Source organism: Mustela erminea, chromosome 5, assembly GCF_009829155.1.
Source record: "Mustela erminea isolate mMusErm1 chromosome 5, mMusErm1.Pri, whole genome shotgun sequence".
Classification (NCBI taxonomy): domain Eukaryota; kingdom Metazoa; phylum Chordata; class Mammalia; order Carnivora; family Mustelidae; genus Mustela; species Mustela erminea.
The window spans coordinates 99,019,631-99,039,487 of record NC_045618.1 but is presented as its reverse complement, the minus strand read 5'-3'; the positions used below and the strand labels follow the sequence as shown (position 1 = coordinate 99,039,487).

The window sequence follows — 19,857 nt, the reverse complement described above, 5'->3', positions numbered from 1 at the left end:
CCCCTGAAAGATGATGAGAGGGGCTGCCCTCTGCCTTGCACGGCATCGGCCGGCGCTGCTGGAGGCAGGATGGGGAGGCCTTGGTTAACAGCTGTGATGGGTGACCACGATTTCAGGCGCAGGCTGAGTGGTTGTAGAGTCAGGAAGTAGGGAGCCGTTTCCTTCCTGTTCCCCCCTTCAAGGGCTTGCCCCGGATCGAATGCTGAGCACATTAAACACAGCTCTTCTGTGCTGACCAGTGCTCCCCTTTTTGCCCCTTTACTGACCTTCACGAATCCTGCACCCCAGGTAGTCAGAGCCCCGCGTATAGGAAATCTCTCCCCGGAGAATCTGCTTCCTTTAAGAGATTGGAAGGAGCAGAGGCATCCAGACAGGTCTGTTCATGCGGGGAAGCTGACAGATGCCTTCAAATCTCACCCAGACGCCAGACCCCTAGGGACTCGGTGGGGAGGCAGGCCTGGCTCTGCTTGTAAGCAAACCATGAAGGCCAACTTTGTAAATGTGTCACCCCAAAACAAGGAAAGCTGTTCTGGAGCAAAGAAGCCAGAAGAAGTGTTAGTGGGAAGAGGGATAGTAAGCCTGATGCAGGGACAAACAGCCGGAGCCTGTCAAGGTGCTTCGGGCGCTGAAGAGCCAGGCCAGCGGGACAGGGTTGTTATACCCCCCCCCCCACCTCCCCCAGAGCCTGGGTGAGGCCTCAGTCTCTGGGTGTGCTCCTCATTTCCTGTGGCAGCCTGTCTCTACATGCTGAGTGGCTGCGGAACAACGGCTTACAGTGACTCAGCTTTATAAATAGGACATTCACAGTGCAGATTATAGGAAATTCCCAGAGTCTTCTGCCTGGCCTTATTTTGGGTGTGCAGTTCACACAAGTGAAGTCCCAAGCTCCCTCCTCTTGACTCCCCCCCCCCCCCCTCCAGCCTCCTAGGAAGTTGACTGCAGGCTGTCTCTGCTTAGTGACTAGGAATGTCCCCGCTAGGGATGGAGGTGCCTACCTCCGGCCTCGTTCAGACACTCCTGGGGGAGAAGGGCCAACACCAGCCTCATACTCCCGAGCTCCCAAGCCGCCTTGTCTCACTGACTCTCACTTACTCCCAGGAGGAAGGTGCGTTATTCTTCCCTGTTGTAGATAAAGAAACTGGAAGGCAAACCCATGTCTGACTAATTCTGGATCCCAAGGATGAACTACAGACTCATCCTCCCCTATAAACACAAAATAAGGAGACGAAAGGATGAAAATAAAGGGGAGCCCTCTGCTTTCAGGAAAGAAAGGAGAAGGATATTACTGCTTTTTCCTTCTTTCCCCTAGTGACACCTTCCTGGACAGGGAGATGTTTCTGGAAAGCCAGACTTGAACTTTGAGTGGCCCAATGGCTACTGCCATAGCCGGGTTTGAAACATCTGAGAGGGCGTCTATATGGAGGCAGGAGGCTCTGTAACTGGCAGGGAGGGGTGGGTCAGGTTATTGCAGGTTTGGGACCTAAATGCTCTTCAAATATTTGCCGAACAACTCCCAGTGCTTTGGAACAAGAAGCAGGAGCAGCCCTGCTGAGTCACTGGATACTGAGGCGTAAAAACTGAAATGTGATATAATGCCTTTTAATGACTTCCAGCCTCTCCTCCCTCATCATTAGCCGGGATCCCTCTTCCCTCATCCAGGGGCCTCCTTACAAGGAGAGGGCTCTGCTGCTAGGCTGCTGGACAAGGTGGCAGGTGGCACCTTCCACCTTCTGGTACTGGGGCTGACTCCCCCCTCACCTTCGTCGCCCACCTGGGACTGCCAACAGTCTTCTGAGCTACAGATCTGTTCTTCCAACAATCTGTGACATTCCTCCTCTTCATGCCCCCAAAGCTTCCGATGTCAAGTGCATAACAGAGCACTCCAAACTTCTCCCCTTGTATTCTCTCCGTTAATGGTACATGCTGAATCATCTTTATTTCCTCTGCTCCCCCGCTTCTCTCCTCCTTCCTGCTCTCTGTGTGTAACTGATCCCGTGCTGACCCCTGCCACCTTCATGAAGGCCACCGTCTCGGAGTACACAGCCGATACTGGGTCCTGGCCACCCTGCCCTTTTCTGACCGGGGTGGCCATGTGCATGACCCGAGCTGAGCCCCGCAGGGCCCTTCCCCAGGATTTTTCCAGTGGCCACAGGGAGTTGGACCGCCTTTGCCTCTCTGGTTACCAGCTGGGCAGCCTGGGGGAGGCCTGGAAAAAGTCCTTTATCAGCAGGACCAGAGACCAGGCTGGTGAATGATGGTGAGAGAAATCCTGAATGGGTGGAATTCCTAGGTCAGCCTCCCCGAGTCCAGCCATGGCCTCCCCCAACCCACCTTCCACAGGCTCACCAGGATTCCGTCCCATTGTTTCCAACCCGTTGTCTTTGAAAACTACAGAGAAGATTATACAATAATTCAAAGAACACTCATACGTTCCTCACCCCAGTTCACCAACTGCTAGCAAGCTGTTATATGCGTGTACACATTCTTTTCCTGAGCCACTTGAAAGTAAGTCGCTGAGATCACGACCTTTCTCTCCTACATATTTCTATGTGTATCTCCTAAGAATCTGAACACTTTCTTACATAATTACAATACCGCGATCACATTCAAGAAATTCAACAAGGACATAATATTATCTAATATGTAGCCACATTCAATTTTTCCAAGGGAAATGTGAATATGGACATATGTCAGATAATATTATTATAGCTTTTTCCTTTTTCAATTCAAGATCCAATCAGAGTGACAAATTGCATTTTGTTGTCCCGCTTAGTCCCTTGCTGTTTAGAATATGTAGTTCTTTCCTTTTTTGTATTTCATGATGTTAATATTTTTATAGCATCTCTCTCAATTTGGAATCCTGTGCTTAGGGAACCCAAGCATTGTGTAATGGGCAATAAACCTCCTCTTAGGCAGAGGAGACATGATCTGCAAAAGGAGCCATTATCTTTATTATTTCGGACGTTAGTCTGCCTGCACTTCACTCCATGGGTAGACGTTATCTCTGTCTTCTAAGCATTCTTGCCATACAAACAACCTTGGAAAGATAGTCTAGGAGAAGGACAGCCAATCCTGCTGCTTGTGGGCCATCCACAAATGTGAGAGAGACTCATAGAGAACTATCTCTTGACAGGTCCCGTGAATGTTATCTACAACCCAATCCGCTGATCATACTCTTTCCCTGTTGTGGCTGATGGGTCCCCCACCTTCCATTCTCTACATCTTCAGTAACAGAACCCCACTTATCCACAGTGGCTGTGCACATGGTTTCTCCGAATTGAATCTGCAGTTCCCGTCTTCCCTTGCAGCAAGGTGTGGCTGTGGGATGAAGTTTTGAGGAGTAGGTTTTCGGGTAGTGTGTAGCTTCTGGAAAGTGCCCTTAAAGGATAGACAACATGCCATTTTCCTTCTCTTTCCTTCTTCCTGCAACAAAAAATGGCAACCTCCCCCCTGGTGGCCTTTCTAATTCTCTTCTCTGCCTTTTTTTTTTTTTTTTTAAAGATTTTATTTATTTGTTAGAGAGGGAGTGAGAGCACAAACAGGGGGAGCGGCAGGCAGAGGACAGGGAGAAGCAGGCTTCTCACTGAGCCGGGAGCCCAATGCAGGACTCAATCCCAGGGCACTGGGATCATGATCTGACCTGAAGGCAGATGCTTAACCCACTGAGCCACCCAGCCATCCCACATTTTTTGCCTCTGTAGCACATAACACCGTTGACATACTATCTATTTTGCTTACGTTGTATACTGTCTGCCTCCTCTCCCTCAAATGTAAATTCCATGAACAGTGCTGGTACACCAGTTATTAAAATACTGAAATACTTCTGTACCAGTTAGGGTCTCTGTGTACCTCCCATGGTAGCTTTAGGTACCCAACAGTCTTAACTTGGGTTGCAATAACCAAATGTCACAAACTGGGCCTAACAACAGACATGTATTTTCTTACAGCTCTGGAGGCTAGAATCCCAATATCAAGGTGCTGGCCAATTGAGTTCCTGAAGAGATTCCTGGCGAGGGCTCTCTGGCATGCAGATGGCTGTCTTCTTGTGTACACTCACACACACCCTACACACACATTCACAGAGAGAGAGAGAGAGAACTCTCTGGAGTCTCTTCTTCTAAGGGCACTAATCTCATTGGGCCAAGGTTCCAAATCCATGACCTCATCTAAATCTACTTACTTCCCAAAGACCCCATCTCTTATGCTATCACACTGGCGATTAGAGCTTCAACATATGAGTTTGGGGGGAGCACAGAGGTTTAATCCGTAACACCAGTGACACAGGCTTCTAGGATTCCTCCTTCTACCTTAGGGCCAGTGACATCCTAAGGAATCAGTGCCCATCCTATGCCCCTCAGGTGCTCAGTGAAGACTCGTTGAGTAAATGCATACTAGATTCCAGCATGGCTCCACACCTTCTCATCATCAGTCCTGAGCTCAAGAAGAGCTAGAGTTAGATTTTTCAATAAATAAAAATCAGGAAAAGTGCCAAGGGGCAATTCTCTACTGTTTTTAAACAAAGGACTTTTCTCAAGTCCTTCCTGTACCCATCCCACCCCTTGGAGAAGAGGAAGTGACTTTGATCAGAAACACAGGTGGGGGGGGGGATCGTTTTTTCCCTAGAGATTAGTAATTACCAGGACCTGCCATACTGACCATGAGGGATTAGAGAGGGAGGGAGAGGCAACAGCAATGGTATGAGGTATGAGGCTGGGAAGGGAACCAAGGTTTGCCCCTCAGTGGGCCACACACATCTTCTTGCTCACCTTGCCTTCCAGAAGGTCCTTCAGTGCCAAGGAGAAAAGTGGTCTGAGGGCCTGGAGCTATAACATGAAAACATGTGCAAGCCCTATAAACGAAGCAGTTCCCCTTCCTGCTCTTCAGCTCAGAGAAATGCTCACACACATGCAGGGAGGCCTGGCTTATCACAGCAAAAAGGCTGTTTAAATAGTCTCGTTGTCCGGGAACAGGGAAACAGCTAAATAAGGTGTGCCATTGCTAAGCACTCTGGAAAAGCATTTAACAATTTTAAAATGTTGAATGGCTCTCTGCGGACTGATGTGGAGAGAGCGCCACAGATTTGTTGTCGAGAGGAAAGGAGAGAGTTGAAAATAAAACCTACAGGATTTGTACATAAACACCCCCCAGTACTTTGTTTTCTTTCAAAACATCCTTCAAATGTTCTCATTTTAAGCATACAGGAAAGTATGGAGAATAAAATCACAGACGTTCACTTGTAGACCCACCATGCAGGTTTGGGCCGTGTTTGCTTCAGATAGGAACCGTCTTCACCACGCAGCATCTCGGATAATGTATGTCGAGCATGTGTGTACTCTTCGCTGGACGTTGACTAAAGATGCTGCTACGTGCTGTTGATGTTAATTGTGAACAAGACAGACAAGCCACCTGTCTTCAAGGAGCTTACCATTTCCTGGGCAGACGGTTGAGAAGCAGCAGAGCAAACACGTGATTATGGATCTGATGAACGATATGAAGAAAGTAGGCGGGGATAAGGGGAGTGACCTGCTTCGGGGAGGAGGAGCAGGGCTGAGGGATCTGGAGACAGGAGCTGTGAGCTGACACCTGAAGGATGATTAAGAGCCAGCCCAGGGCAGAGTGGCCTCAGCAGAAGCCCCAAGGATCTCAGAACCAGGCCTGGCTGTGTAATCAGCTACAGCCAACACAAAGGAAAATGCAGGCCTACAGCCATGGGTGGGACAGTCAGTCTCCCCTTCCCTGGGGGCTCATTGCTTCAACCCACAGCCCATGGGGGAGCCCCAAAGGAATTGCAACCTCTGTCCCAGAATGAGCATGAGGCCTGGATCCAGACTGGGTGGGAGACAGAGATATGGGGTGGGGCCAACAGCCTCGGCAGAGATGGCTGCAGCTGGGCCCTGTCCTGAGGAGTCCCCTCAGGTGCCTGATGCGGACCGCCCTATAGCCCTGCCCAGCCTGTCGGGGGTGGAGGTGGGGGCGGTGAAGGGTGATGGCAGAATGTGGGCCTGCCCCTGCCACTGTGCCTGGTCACTGCTTCATGCACAGGGTGGCAGTGGTCATAGGGCGGACATGGAACGTAAAAGGCAAGGTAGGCCGGGTGTGACCTGGGGCCCTGGGGAGCAATAAGGTGGTAGGAGCTGTGGCCACTGATGAGCTAAGACTCCAGATCTAGTGCAAATGGCCGGCTCTGTCGACCCATCAGGCTCCACATGCAAAACACAAATTCAAAGATAATTATTAAGAAATTCAAGATGGTGACTACAGGGTATTAAAGCCCAACCACGGCACCACCACCCCCTACCCCAACTCTTCTGAGTGTAAGGCCGGATGGGGCTGCCCTGGTCTCAGGCCTGTGACGCTGACCCTGTTTAGCACTGAAGAAGAAAATGCAAAGAATACAATCTTTGGAGCCCTGTTATTTGGCCCCTGTCCCTCACAAGCTTCCCATCACTCACTGTCAGATGGGAAGCTTGTGAGGGACAGGGGCCAGGTAACTCCAGGGGATCTGTGGGTCCCTGTAAGGATTGTATTCTTTGCATTTTCTTCTTCATCCAGTAGGAAACCTCCAAAGGGTTTCAAGCAGATGAGTAACATTTCGGGTCACACTGGGTATGGTGTGGAGAATGGATTGGGCCATGAAGAAGTGAAAATGTGGCTGACCAAGGCAGGCAAGAGGTGACAGTGACTTAAGGTCTGGGAGAGAAGCAGATGGATGGGAGGCATTTTAGGAACGTAGGGTAAAAGAAATGGTTGATAAAGAGATCAAGGAAGGAAGAGCCCAGGGAGTGGGAAGGTTCAACTAGGCAGATGTTGAAGTCAGAGAGTAGGAAAGTAAGTACAGTGCTGTGGAGGGAAGGCCACAGGGCGAAGGGCAGGAGCCCACATATAACGCAGGGTCTGACAACCTTGGTTTTGCACATGACACTTGGTTGCATAGTCCAGTGTCTGGATAAGCCAGGTAGAGCGAGCCAAGAGAGCCGAGCTCCCCTCCTCGGAGTCCCAGCGAGGTGGACCTTACCCACGCAGTCTTTCCTCCAGATCCTAGCCCAAAGGGCTCAGCTTGTCACCTTGCAGGACAATTTATTGCAGGGAAGACTGAGGGTCCTTCCCTGCCATGCCCGCTTGCATGGCTTGGCCTCTCAAAACACACCTGTAAGAATGGAGACAAAGGCCAGACCACAGGAGGATCCAGGGAGGAACACGAGAAAGAACGACGGTTGTATCTGTGAAATCAACCAGAACCTCGGTTACCTTGCATGCAAAGTGTGACCTTCCTGCCCGCCCAGATCGCTTTTCCCCTTTTCAGTCCGTTCGGAGGACCTGCATGGATAAGGGACCTGGCTGTCCTCCAGGGCAGAGGACTACAGCTGGGATTCTATTTTCATTCAAATAGAAATGTCAAAGAAACCTCAGGCTTCCCTTCTGCAAACCTGTAAGAGAAATCCAACAGCGGGGGAGAAGGAGGAGGAGGTGGAGGAGGAGGCGGCAGGAGGATTAGGGAGGAGGAGGGAAAGGGGGGGTTTGCAGCTCGGAGAGCTCAGTGAGGGCAGCATGCCTGCCGTCCAGGCTTCTAGTGAACAGCCCGACTTCGGAGAAGTGGCCCCGGGAAGCAATGAGTCAGGAGAACATTCTTACAGGCTTTGCTAATGCTGATGCACTTGCAGAATGGGAGGAAATGCAGTCCTGGTTTGACCTAACCATCTTGCCCTCTTTCATCGTGATTAAAAGCCTTCATTTTCTCCCTCCCTGGTGGCAAGGTTAGTGGAAAGAAATTCAACGAAAAGCAATGTCAACCTATTAATCTTGAATGGCCAAAAAGAAAAGGAGTCTGCAGAAAAAAAGAAACCTGCTTTTATTTCCTGTTAATTGAGCCAAAGAAAACTCTCCTTCAAATTCCTGAGCTGTTCTCATTGTTCTGTGTTTGCTCAGAGCCCTGTGCGGCTCCCGGGCTGTGCTCTAGAGCTCCTGGGAAGGAACAGTCATGTCACTGCGGGCAAGTAGCTTGTGGGAATCTTTTTTTTCTCAGTGTGCCTGCGGGAAGTTAATAAGAACTCCACGGAAAAATTAGTTTGGGAAGAAATACATTCAAAGAAGTAATATGGGTTTCTTTACTATGGGAGCCTTCGGTATACTAATGAACACTGTCAGTCTTCAGGAAGCAGGCAGAAAACCCTGTGGATTTCCTCCTCATCACCACCCCCTTCACCACTTTTTTGCTCAGATAACCTGGATTTTGTGTGATTTTGATACCTGTGTGTGTTGTGGGCTCCTCCCATGTGCGGCGTGAGGGGTGGGGGGGTGAGGGTGGGGGTGGGGAGCAGGGCGGTCAGTCTGATCCATGCCCTTGGCAGTGATTGCTGTAGGTGTGGTCACCAGAGCCAGCCCCGCCCAGGGGATGTCAGGCGCTGCAGACTTGGGGACTTCTAGAAAGTTTCCCTTACTTTTAGAATAGACACCACACTTCCCTCTTCCTGTCTTTGGACATTATCCTGTGAAGGCAGGAGCTCCGAGCAGTGCAGTCGTATTAGAAGCATGAAAAGCCAAGAACACCTCAGAGAAGCTGATGCTGTGAAGCTGTTGGGTTTAACTCTTGGGTTTGTTTCTTCATTGTTCAGGCCACGGGGCATTCTGTGTCATTCGGCTACTAGCATCCTGAAACTGAAAGGGACGCAAGATGCAGACCCTCCCAAATTCACCTGACCACAGAAGCTCTTCCTGTGGGCGCTCTACAGAGAGCCCTTTGGGAAAAGCCAAGGAGTGAGGGATGTGGAGTTGGAAGCTGAAAGCTCCAAGTTCTGTTTAAGGTTCTAAAAGTTACAGGAGCTCCTGGGCCTCACGTCTAATTTTGTGAAAAGAGTGTAAACTAAGATAATGTAAGTCAGGTGCTGATGCTAGGCATGGCACATAGTAGATAAATCATTGTTGCTAACAAAATGGGGGCCAGGGGAAGAGAAGAGAAATAGACTGGTTTCACATCTCACTTCTGCCTAAGAGTTCATTTATTTATTTATTAAAAGATTTTATTTCTCCATTTTGTGAGAGAGAATGCAAACAGAGGGTAGGGGTAGAGGCAGAGGGGGAGAGAGAATCTCAGGCAGACCCCCCCCTCCCCGCTGAGCAGAAGGGAGGGGGCTCCAACTCACGACCTCACTATCAGGACCTGAGCCAAAATCAAGAGTCAGACACTTAACCAACTGAGCCACCAAGGCACCCCACTGCCTAAGAATGGTAACCATTCCAAAAGTAAAACCTGTGGTCTCTAGCCCTGATTCAGTTTATAGCTCTCTAATCAGCAGGTAAAGTCTAAAATAAAGATACCATAGATGTCCTATGTGAGCGCCTTGGCTCTAAGGACCCACAGTCCCTTTCTCTCATGCTGAAGCAAGCTTGGAGTTCTGCTGGGTGGGGCTGCCTGGATGATCAGTGTCCTCTGTGCACACTGATGGCTCCAGGATGCTCCTTGGTGAGAATTCCATGTGCATTGGCCACCCAGCCTGCCCCAGGACAATCTCCAGTCTAGACACTCCTGTGGATGCCAAGGGATTGAGTTCCTCCTCATCCAGAGCTCTGGCTGGGACTCAGCCGCAGCTGGCAGACAGCTGACCCAGGGCTTTGAGGCTGCTCTTTCCTGGTCTCTCTTGTCCATTGAGACCTTTTATTTGTATATATTACATCTCTTGAAAAAGGATCCCAGGATTTTCCCTTCTGTGTGTTTTCATCCACTGTGCCAGCTGAGATCATCAGTACAATAAAACCAAACTGAAGGGATGGGAGCAGGTTGTCCTGCCATGTTTCTGGATCTTTGAGTTGCACACCAGATCTGGGGCTCCACGCTTGTTTAACCTCCTATGAGGCTCACAAATATTTTTCCAGCTGTGACCAATAGGGATTTCAAATTCGCCAATGTAACCAGGCTTCAGCATCCCAGTTAGAAACTGGACCATGACTATGGAAAGTGACCTAACAAGAACCAGGTGTTTGCCTTTCTTTTGGGTATTAGTGTTATTCTTGATGGCACCTGCTGTGGCCTTCATGCGCACCGGTGTGGTGGCGAGGAAAGACGGGGCTTTGCTCTGCTTCATTTGGTCTGATGAACAGCACAGAGAGCAAATGGCTAAGAGTGTGAATGTGTGTGTGCTCGTGTGAGTGAGGGTATGTGTGTTCCTGCATGTGCGCATCACACCCAGGCATAGTCATGGCCCCTAAAAATAACTTCTGGAGGGCCATATGTACCCCAGTGTTCATAGCAGCCATGTCCACAACAGCCAAACTATGGAAGCAGCTGAGTTGCCCTTCAACAGATGAATGGATAAAGAAGATATGGTCCACATATACAATGGGATATTACTCAGCCATCAGAAAGGATGAATACCCAACTTTTGCATGAATAGGACTGGAGGAGATTATGCTGAGTGAGATCAATCAAGCAGAGAAAGTAAATTATCATATGGTTTTACTTATTTGCAGAACATAAGGAATAGCATGGAGAACATTAGGAGAAGGAAAGGAAAAGTGAGGGGGTTGGGGAGAAATAAGAGGGGCAGATGAACCATGAGAACCTATGGTCTCGGGGAAACAAACGGAGGGTTCTAGATGGGAGGAGGATGGGAGGATGGGTTGTCCCCGTAGCAGGTATTAATTTGGGCACATATTGCACAGAGCACTGGGTGTTCTATGTAAAAAATGAATCTTGGAATACTACTTCAAAAATTAATGATGTATGGTGACTAACATAACACAATAAAAGTTAAAAAAGAAAGAAAGAAAGAAAGAAAGAAATACCTTCTGGAAGAAGTGAGGTAGACCAGGCAAGTTTTATTATTTGTTCTTTATAAACCAAGAATTCAAGGTCCAAAGAGGCAGATGGGCCAGACCCCTGTTGGCCAAGGATGGGGGAGGCAGGGGCACCAAGAGGCATTTCTACTGTAGCCCTGGGCTGCATGCTGGGAGTCTGAACTTGTGAAACGTTACAGTGAGGTGGTTGTACTGCCCCGTGTTCATCTGGACTTGATGGGTCCGTGTCAGTCTGGGAAGGTTTCCTGGAAGATGCGCTTTTTGAGCTGAGATATAAAACTGTGCTTCCTCTTCTCTGACATGCATAGGAACCCCCTGGGGTCTGATTCTGGAGAGCCCAGGTTGGGCCCCGTGATTCTGCTTTTTCTAACACGCTCCTGCTCCCGGGTGATGCTGATGCATTGAGTCTCAAAGTTACAAAGGAGGAGTGAGCATTACACCCATTGAAGGGGTTTTCAGAGAGGACATTCCTGCCTGTAGGCAAGCTTGAGCAAAGGTCAAAGGGGAAAAGTACCCTGGAGTGCAAGGTGTGTGGGGTGAGGTGGATGAGCATGGAGAGGTGGGTAGGACCTTTCCTAAGATGACAGGAGACACGTGAGAAGGGCCTGGTGAGTGAACGGGAGCTTGGATTTAGACTCCTGCAGGCCCCCCCCCCCCCCCCCCCCCCCCCCCGCCCCAGCAGATCCTGGATTCACTGGTTGTGGAGAAGGGCCAAGGAATCTGCAAAGTTAAGAAGCTCTCAAGGTGATTCAGACGCAAACCGGTCTGACAGCCTGTCTTGGGCAATTTGAGGGTTTCAGACTAGAGAGACAAGATCTGATTTGCATTTTGGATAGATCCCCTGGGAACTGGGAAGGGGCCCTAATGTGGTCAGGATCCTGGCAATAGGAATGAAGAGGAGGGAGAACTCGAGAAATATTCATTGGTGACTCACTGGTGAGCTTCTGGTAGACTCCCAGGATGAGTTCAATTTTCAGCCTGCCAAGTTTGAGGGACATTGGGTAGGGAAATCCATTGGGCAATCAGCTGTGAGAGTCTGAAGGTCAGTGCAAGGACCAGACCTGGTTATAGATCAGAAACGCAGCAGCTTATAGTGTATTTACCGTTAAGCATCACAATGAACGTCATGTTGGCAAGTAGGAGGCTTTTCAGATTATCCCAGAGACTCTGTCTGCAGGCAGAAGATGCATTTCTGTACTAATTCTCCAGTATTCTTATCAGCAATGATCTTGATACTTTCTGTGTGCAGACACCATTTCTGGAAAATCTTGAGCACAAAAGAACATAAATTCTATCCCTTGGAGGCTTTTTGGTCTTTTTAAAGTAATGCATTTAGCTGCCCAGAATCAGTATGGGAGAAGGGAGAAGGGGATCTAGCAAATCCATGTTCTGTGGTGATTTGACCTCGTAATGCACATTTTTCAGACTCCAGGGGCAAATCACAGTAAACACGATAGCATCTTAAATGTCTCGCTCTCTCCCCTTACAAAGCACGGTGATAGGTTCCAGTCCTTAGGGAACCCACAGTCGGCTGGAAGAGACAGACAAGCATTTGGACATTTGTGGCGCTGCCCGCTGAGCGCATCTAAATAAAACTGGGGTTTCAGGAGAGGCTTTGCGGAAGAGGAGACACCTGTTGGACTTAGACGGAAGAGAAGTTGGTGGACGGAGGCGGAGGAGGAACATTCTAGGAAGAAGAAACAGCCCGTGCCAGGCACGGGTTCGTGAACTAGGACCTTGTCAGGGAACACGCTGTCATTAGATATGGCCGGAGCAAAGGGCAGGTGTGGAGCAAGGTTTTGTTTCGGGAGGTAAATTAGTGCTCAGAGACCGAGTTCGCCAGCAGTTTCTGTAACCCAGATTCGCTGGGAGAAATTTCACAAGCCAATAATAGCATACGGGATAATGACTCTTAATGAGCCGGCGTATTCCAAACCAATGGGAGCTTAATCACGCAGTGCGCCGAGCGACGAGAGAGGAAAGAGTAAGGTCCTCCAGCCGCGGCTCTGGGAGAGGCGCTTTAGCTAACCCCGAGCGGACTCCCGGGAGCCCCGCAGAAGTAAGAGTCCCCTGTTGCTGGGGGCCGTTGCTAGGGAACGCGGGCACGGTTCAAAGAGGATCTCCTTTTCGGGACGGCTGCACGGGTTTTTACCGCTGCTGGTAAAAGGACCCGCAGAAGCTAATTGCCTCAAAGTCTTCGAAGAGCCGTTTACCTCAGCAAAGCGTCTCAAGTCCAGACTGAACACCCGCAGTCAGTCCTCACAAACTCTTGGTATTTATAGTCAAACGCCCCCTCGCCGGTGGCGGCTTTATCATGCCTTTATTGATAAGCCCCCAGCGGGGGTGAGGGGGGCCCTCCGCGGCTGAGCTGCCGAGTTCTCAACAACAGATGAGAGGATGACGTCCTGTCACAGCTGACTTCACTCTTAATCAAAACAACTTGACTCGTAAAAACAACTTCATTTTTGTCATAAACAAGTGGATTTGAAATCAGAGCCAACCAACGTACAACAGACAGGGACTGGAAATGAGCCCGAGTGGGGAGGGGGGACAGAGCCTCTCCAGAAGAGCCACACGGGATGCAAAGATACGGGATTTTAAGACGTTCTGGAAAACTCCCGGGAGCCCTTGAAGGAGGGGCATTACCTGGGATGGCTGGGGGTGGGGCGCACTGGTGAGGACGCAGGTGGGAGGCTTTTCTGAGCGATCACACGGGTCTGAAGGGGACTGGACGCAGGACAGCAGGCTCAGTGCTCAGCACTTCTCAAGGCCCACCCCACAGGCGAGTCTCTGGAAGGGGGCAGAATGGCCAGGCCAGGTAAGACTCCCGGATTAAGACCGTTCAAGTAATCGCCGAGTGCCATTCACAAATCCCTTGGTTTGTTGCGTAACTTATCACACAAGAAAGTTAAAAGGATTAACAAGCCTCTTCCAGGGAAGATCTGAGGAGGAGACAAAGAGCAAGGTCTGGATCTGGTCTGAGGTACTGGTGACAAGTGCTGGCCTGGGCAGCAGTCAGGTCACCTTCTCTGTGGGCAGAGTCTCCCTCTGGAGCAGCTCCCAATATGTACAGTGCCCGTGGTCTTGGAGCAGCTGCTTCTTTTAAGGGTCTGCTTAGTTGGGTCCCATGGTTACTCCCAATGGTCTTGGCCATATCAGCACAGTTTTGGTCTCACCTGTCTTTCCACAGGTGTTTCCAGACAAATTTTACTCATCTGTCCGCCCCACAGCTTATCTACAGGGGCACACTCCAAGTCCTACATTGGTGAAACAACGAATGCGGGAATTCATATTGGCCACTGTGACTCCATCTTGTCTTACTCTGACTTAGCTTATCTCTGTCTTCTATGACTAGGACTCCCTTACAAAGAATCACACCATGACATCATTCCTCTCCCCACAGCCAGCTGCCAAACAAGCCATGATCTTCTCTGCCCTGGGCTCCTACAGGAGCCCCTCACTGCTCTTGCTGATTCCTATTTGTACTTCACAGCCTGTTCCCTGCAGGACAGCCAGAGTGACCTTTTAATACTGTAACTTGTATTGTGTCCCTTCTCTGCTAAAGCCCTGCAGTGGGTTTCTGTTGACTGTTCATGGAATATAAGCCAACCTCCTCACCCAGGTGTACTTGATCTGGCATTCCCACTTATCTGACCTCGTTTCCACTTGCACTCTCTGTCCTTGTCTACACTCTTAAAACATGGACCTTCTAGGGGTGCCTGGGTGGCTTGGTGGGTTAAAGCCTCGGCCTTCAGCTCATGGTCCCAGAGTCCTGGGATCGAGCCCCATATCGGGCTCTCTGCTCAGCGTGAGCCTGCTTCCCCCTCTCTCTCTCTCTGCCTGCCTCTCTGCCTACTTGTGATTTCTATCTGTCAAATAAATAAATAAATCTTTAAAAAAAAAATGGACCTTCTTTTGTGCTGGCTGTTCCTCCTGCTGGGGTCCTCAAACAGCTGGCAATTTTTGCCTTTTTCTTTCTTCCTTCCTTAAATTAATTTTTTCTTTCTTTTTTTCTTTTAAAGATTTTATTTATTTGACAGAGAGAGACACAGTGAGAGAGGAAATACAAGCAGGAGGAGTGGGAGAGGGTGAGGCAGGCTTCCTGCCAAGCAGGGAGCCCGGTGTGGGGCTCTATCCCAGAACCCCAGGATCATGACTTAACAACTGAGCCACCCAGGCACCCCCAATTTTTGCCTTTCAAGGCTTAATTTAAATATCATTTTCTCAGAGAGACTTTCCCTGACAATCCCCTCAATCTACGGGAGGTATGCAAATGTTCTGTAATGAATCACCCTGTTTCAAATCTCTTAGCAGCTCTTATTACTATGTGGGATTTTCCTGTTTATTCATCTAACGACCTTCTGTCTTCTTCCTCTGTAGTCCATAGTCTCAAAAAATGGCAGCCACCAATTCCTTCTCTCTCTGTATGCACATGCTACTCCGCCCATCAAGAGCTGGGGTCTAATTCTCCATCTATTGAATCTGGCTTTTGACTTCTTATGACTTGCTTTGACTAATGAAATGTGGCAGAAAGGATGCAGTCTCAGTTCTAGATCTAACTTTTTTTTTTTTTTTAAAGATTTTATTTATTTATTTGACAGACAGAGATCACAAGTAGGCAGAGAGAGAGAGAGAGAGGAGGAAGCAGGCTTCCTGCAGAGCAGAGAGCCCAATGTGGGGCTCGATTCCAGGACCCTGGGATCACAACCCGATCTGAAGGCAGGGGCTTTAACCCACTGAGCCACCCAGGCGCCCCTCTGGATCTAACTTTTAAGAGGCTTGTCTACTTCCACTTTCATTCTCAGAAGCCAGCTTGCCATGTACTGGGTTTGACTACCCTGCAACCGCCATGCCTTGAGGAAGCTCAAGCTTCTATGTGACGGAGTGCTGACGTGACACACAGGTTGTGATGCTTGAATGCAGATGAGTGAGTGAGCCCAGCTGACACCCAGAGCAGCAGGAGTTGTCTAACCAAACCCTGACCCAACCCCTAGCTAGAGAATTGTGAGACACAATAAATATTATAGTTTGAAGTCACTAAGTGTTGGATGTTTGTTATGCAGCACAGGGTAAGTGAAACGCCCTCCCATGAAAAGGATGCTTCCCAAGTTTTGCTTGGTGTTACCTGTAGACCCAGTAGATACATGTTGGCTATGAGAGTTTGGGGATAATGGATTTGACCATTGACCAGAAGTCTCAATAAAGCAATGATGGTGATGTTCGACATTGTGAATTCAAGTAACCAGGGATGGACGTTAGAAAGCGGGATATTGGAGGATGTTTGTTTGTTTGTTTGTTTTAACAAATTTAGGGACGTTGGAGTTTAACATTTCAGTTCTGAATTTTGAGGATATGCATGATATGGATGTGGCTGAAGTGGATGGAGGATTAATATCACTGAAATTAAGAAAGCAAACAGACTTGCCTATAAGAAAATTCAGCTTTTCCAGGATGACAACAGGATCAGCAGTGGGAAAAGGCACTGGAAGTTTCCACCTGAGAATTATGAGGGCCTCATGGGGAAAGCTGATGTTCCTGGAAAAACTTAGTTTCAACCAAAGGAAAAAGGATTCAATGAGGAGTCTTCAGGGGTAGGATGGAGAGATGGTTTGCAGTGGAGCAGAGGAGGGATGATGATCCAAAGGAAGGAGTTGTCCAGAAGACTGCAGTAAGGGAGGACAAGTTTAGGGGCATCAAAGAACAATGCCGGGCTCTCTCAGAATCCAGCTGAGCTCCAAGGAGGCTCTCTCTGTGGGCAGAAGTGAGGGATGGCTTGGATGAGTTCATGAGGGAAGGTGACTGGTCTTCAGATTTTGACCAGCCTGGAGGTATAAAATTTTCATTTTCCTGCCAACATAGCCAAAGGATAGATTGTGTTTGCTTTTGGCAGGAGGGCCAGCAACCTGAGAACTTTGCTCAGGATTCCAAAAGAAATGTGAAAGGATGTAGCTGGGGCATGGTTAGGCCCAAGCTGGTAGATATCCAGTAGGCCTGTTGGCCTGGCCCAGCTCTTTCAAGCAGAGAGGAGAGGAAGAGCGGCTGGGCTGGGGGAGAGCAGGGCTCACCTAGGCTTGTATGCTTCACAGTGCTTGGCTTTAGGTGAAAGGTTGGCAGGGCGAGTCAGCATGAACTATATGGGACTGGTGCCCTACCAGGCTGTGGAAAGGTAAACTGGCTTAAATTACATCTTTTCAAATCCTTTAATTTTTTTAAAAGATTTTATTGTTTATTTGAGAGAGAGAGTAAGAAAGAGCACAAACCAGAGGGAGAGGCAGAGGGAGAAGCAGACCCCACACTGAATATGAAGCACACTGAATGTGATCCTAGTACCCTGGGATCACAACCTGAGCCAAAGGCAGATGCTTAACCCACTGAGCCACACAGGCACCCCTTTTCAAGTCCTTTAAATAGTAAACTACATTTTTTTGTATTTTAAAAGTAAAACATGTTAATGTAAAAACTTTGTTTTCAAGGCAAAATAGCCTTCAAACCCATATTCCTTATCCCTGTCTCCCTCCACACACAAAACAATGAACACAAATAAGTGGTAAGTCCTTAACAGACTATTAAATTCTCATTTTAATAACACAGTTACAGTCTCTCTGGACTATTCTGTTTCTTGTCCTGATTCTCAAGTCAAATGGAACCAAGAGAAGGACAAGTGATAGAGGGAAACAATGGATTCCTTCAAGCCCTGCTCTGCTGGTCTATTCAAACTGAAAGGTATTTATTAAGCCCCAACCCTTTAGGTCTGTTTTGATTATAAGTGACTGAAACCCAAGGCCAAATAGCTTCAGCCAAGGAAATGTATTGGTTTGTACAGATTTTTTAAAAAATGAGAAGTCCAGAGAGTGGACTCAATCAGCTACTTAAATGATGCTGGCAAGAATCTCTCCCCGACCTGCTCCATCTTCTCAGCTCTGATTTTCAGTATCAGCTTTGTCTCAGGCAGAATTTCCCCAGTGGGTGACTCCCAGGGACTCTATGCTTACTTCCTGTCAACTTAGTAGCACCAGCAAAAGGTACCTTTTTTCCTGTAGCAAAATGCTGAGGTATTTTTTTTTTAAAGATTTTATTTATTTATTTGACACAGAGAGAGAGATCACAAGTAGGCAGAGGCAGGCAGAGAGAGCTGGGGAAGCAGGCTCCCTGCTGAGCATAGAGCCTGATGCGGGGCTCACTCCCAGGACCCTGAGATCATGATCTGAGCCAAAGGCAGAGGCTTTAACTCACTGAGCCCCTGAGTTATGGCTCTTATTGGTTGTCCTTGAGTCACATGCCCATCCCTGAGCCAGCCGAGACCAGGGTGATGTGATGCTCTCATTGACCAGACCAGGATCACCCGCCCCTGAGGTGGCAGCGGTGGCATCGGTCCCAGCCAAGCCACGTGGAAAGGAAAAGGTAGTTTCCTTACATCCGTGGATACGCAACCTCTGCAGCCACAGGGGGCCCGGGACTTAGAAGGACTCTATGCTTGGTTTCATGCCCTACTGTCACCTGCTTGAAATCCTTAATGATTTCTGAAGTAGGCTCTCCACAGAGACTGTGACAAGGTATTTTCATTTTTTCACTGACTCTGATGAATTTTGCAGCTGATCTTGCTGCCACACTGTTGTGTGTGCCAGGAAAGCTTCGTAAAACACAGCAAACACAGTTCTCTCAGGGACAAGGAAACATAGGGCGCATTTGGAAAAAAAGCAGGTACTCTGTGCTGGTTGAGAAACTTCGTCCATTCACTTATTTATTTAAAATTTTATTAGGGGCACCTGGGTGGCTCAGTCAGTTCAGGGTCTGACTCTCGATTTTGGCTCAGGTCATGATCTCAGAGATGTGGGATAGAGCCCCACATCTGGTTCCCTGCTCAGCAGGGAGTCTTCCTGGGATTCTCTCTCCTCCTCTCCTTCTCTCTCTGTCCCTCCCTCCCCCACTAAAATAAATAAATCTTAAAAAAACACAAAACTTTATTAAGTGTTGGGGATGGTCCTGCTACTTCCAGGGAATAGGAAGAGAAAAACAAATGACTGCCAGGACCATCAGATAGCTCATAGTCAGTTGCAAAGAGAGCCACACACACACACACACACACACACACACACACACACAGAGCAGAGTAATGACTGGGATACAAATCAGTACCGACAGCCACTGGGGCACAGGGAAGTTGCCACCACCCAGCCTGGAGGTTGGTACAGTGCCGTGTTATCCCAAGGGGGAGGCATGTGATTGACCAATGGAAGCGAATAGGGCCAGAGCACGCTAAGCCTCTTGGCTGGCAGGTGATAAGGAAAGGTATGGGGATGGTTCCACAGAGCAGGAGCCATCATGTCACATCCTTCCAGATAGTGGCTGGTGGATAAGCCATTGTGTGGCAAGCATGACACTCCGCGGCAGCATCATTGTCCCCCACACCCCCAAACTGGCCACTGAATATCCTTTAGGCCTCAAGATTTATGCAATCCAGCCCCAGACCTAAGTGTCAAGATTTTTGCAATTACCTCCTCAGCAGGTAAAATAGTTCTTACATCGTGGGCAGACTACAGTAACTACTTGAATGACCCAATAAGAAGACAACATTGAAATAATCTGAAACAATGGAAACCCTGCAACCCTTGGACTCTTCATTTAAATGCACCACCTTCTCCCTGTTTTAACAAAAGAATGATTTATCCCCATACATTTTTTTTTTCCTTTAATAGAGTTTGGGCACCAATCAACTCCTATTGGCAGTGTGACTTTTCTCTAGCCCACTTTTGACCATTTGTCCCTTTTGAGTATCATCACAGACTTAGACTTTTCACAGACTCAAATGTTCCAATTAGTTGTGATCACTGTTTTCTCAAAAATCAGAATCTGCTCAGAAAATAAAATGTAAACAGGGTCGCTGCCCTTAAGAAACTTACATTCTTTTTGGAAAAAAGAGACTTAACATCCATGGAAAATATAGTGACCAGAACAAGGCAGCTCATGATTTTAAGAGGCTGTTTAGCCACAGTGTTGGGCAAGACCCTTTCTCCAGAGCAATTCTTTGAACACACTGATTTATATGGGAGCTAAGACATTTCCTCT

General features: G+C 48.5%; 1 long non-coding RNA gene across 2 annotated transcripts; it reads right to left on the bottom strand.

The window, feature by feature from the left end:
* Window positions 1-1,569: 1,569 nt before the first annotated feature.
* Window positions 1,570-6,394, bottom strand: LOC116591358. Of its 2 annotated transcripts, XR_004285974.1 has the most exons (4): window positions 5,247-6,394; window positions 4,767-4,823; window positions 4,308-4,431; window positions 3,660-4,064 (listed from the first exon to the last, which is right to left on the bottom strand). It is a non-coding gene; the product is annotated as an uncharacterized LOC116591358 (long non-coding RNA). The 2 variants fall into 2 exon arrangements; XR_004285973.1 differs by lacking the exon at window positions 5,247-6,394 and adding an exon at window positions 1,570-3,378 and having other exon boundaries at window positions 3,946-4,064; window positions 4,308-5,237.
* Window positions 6,395-19,857: the final 13,463 nt, after the last annotated feature.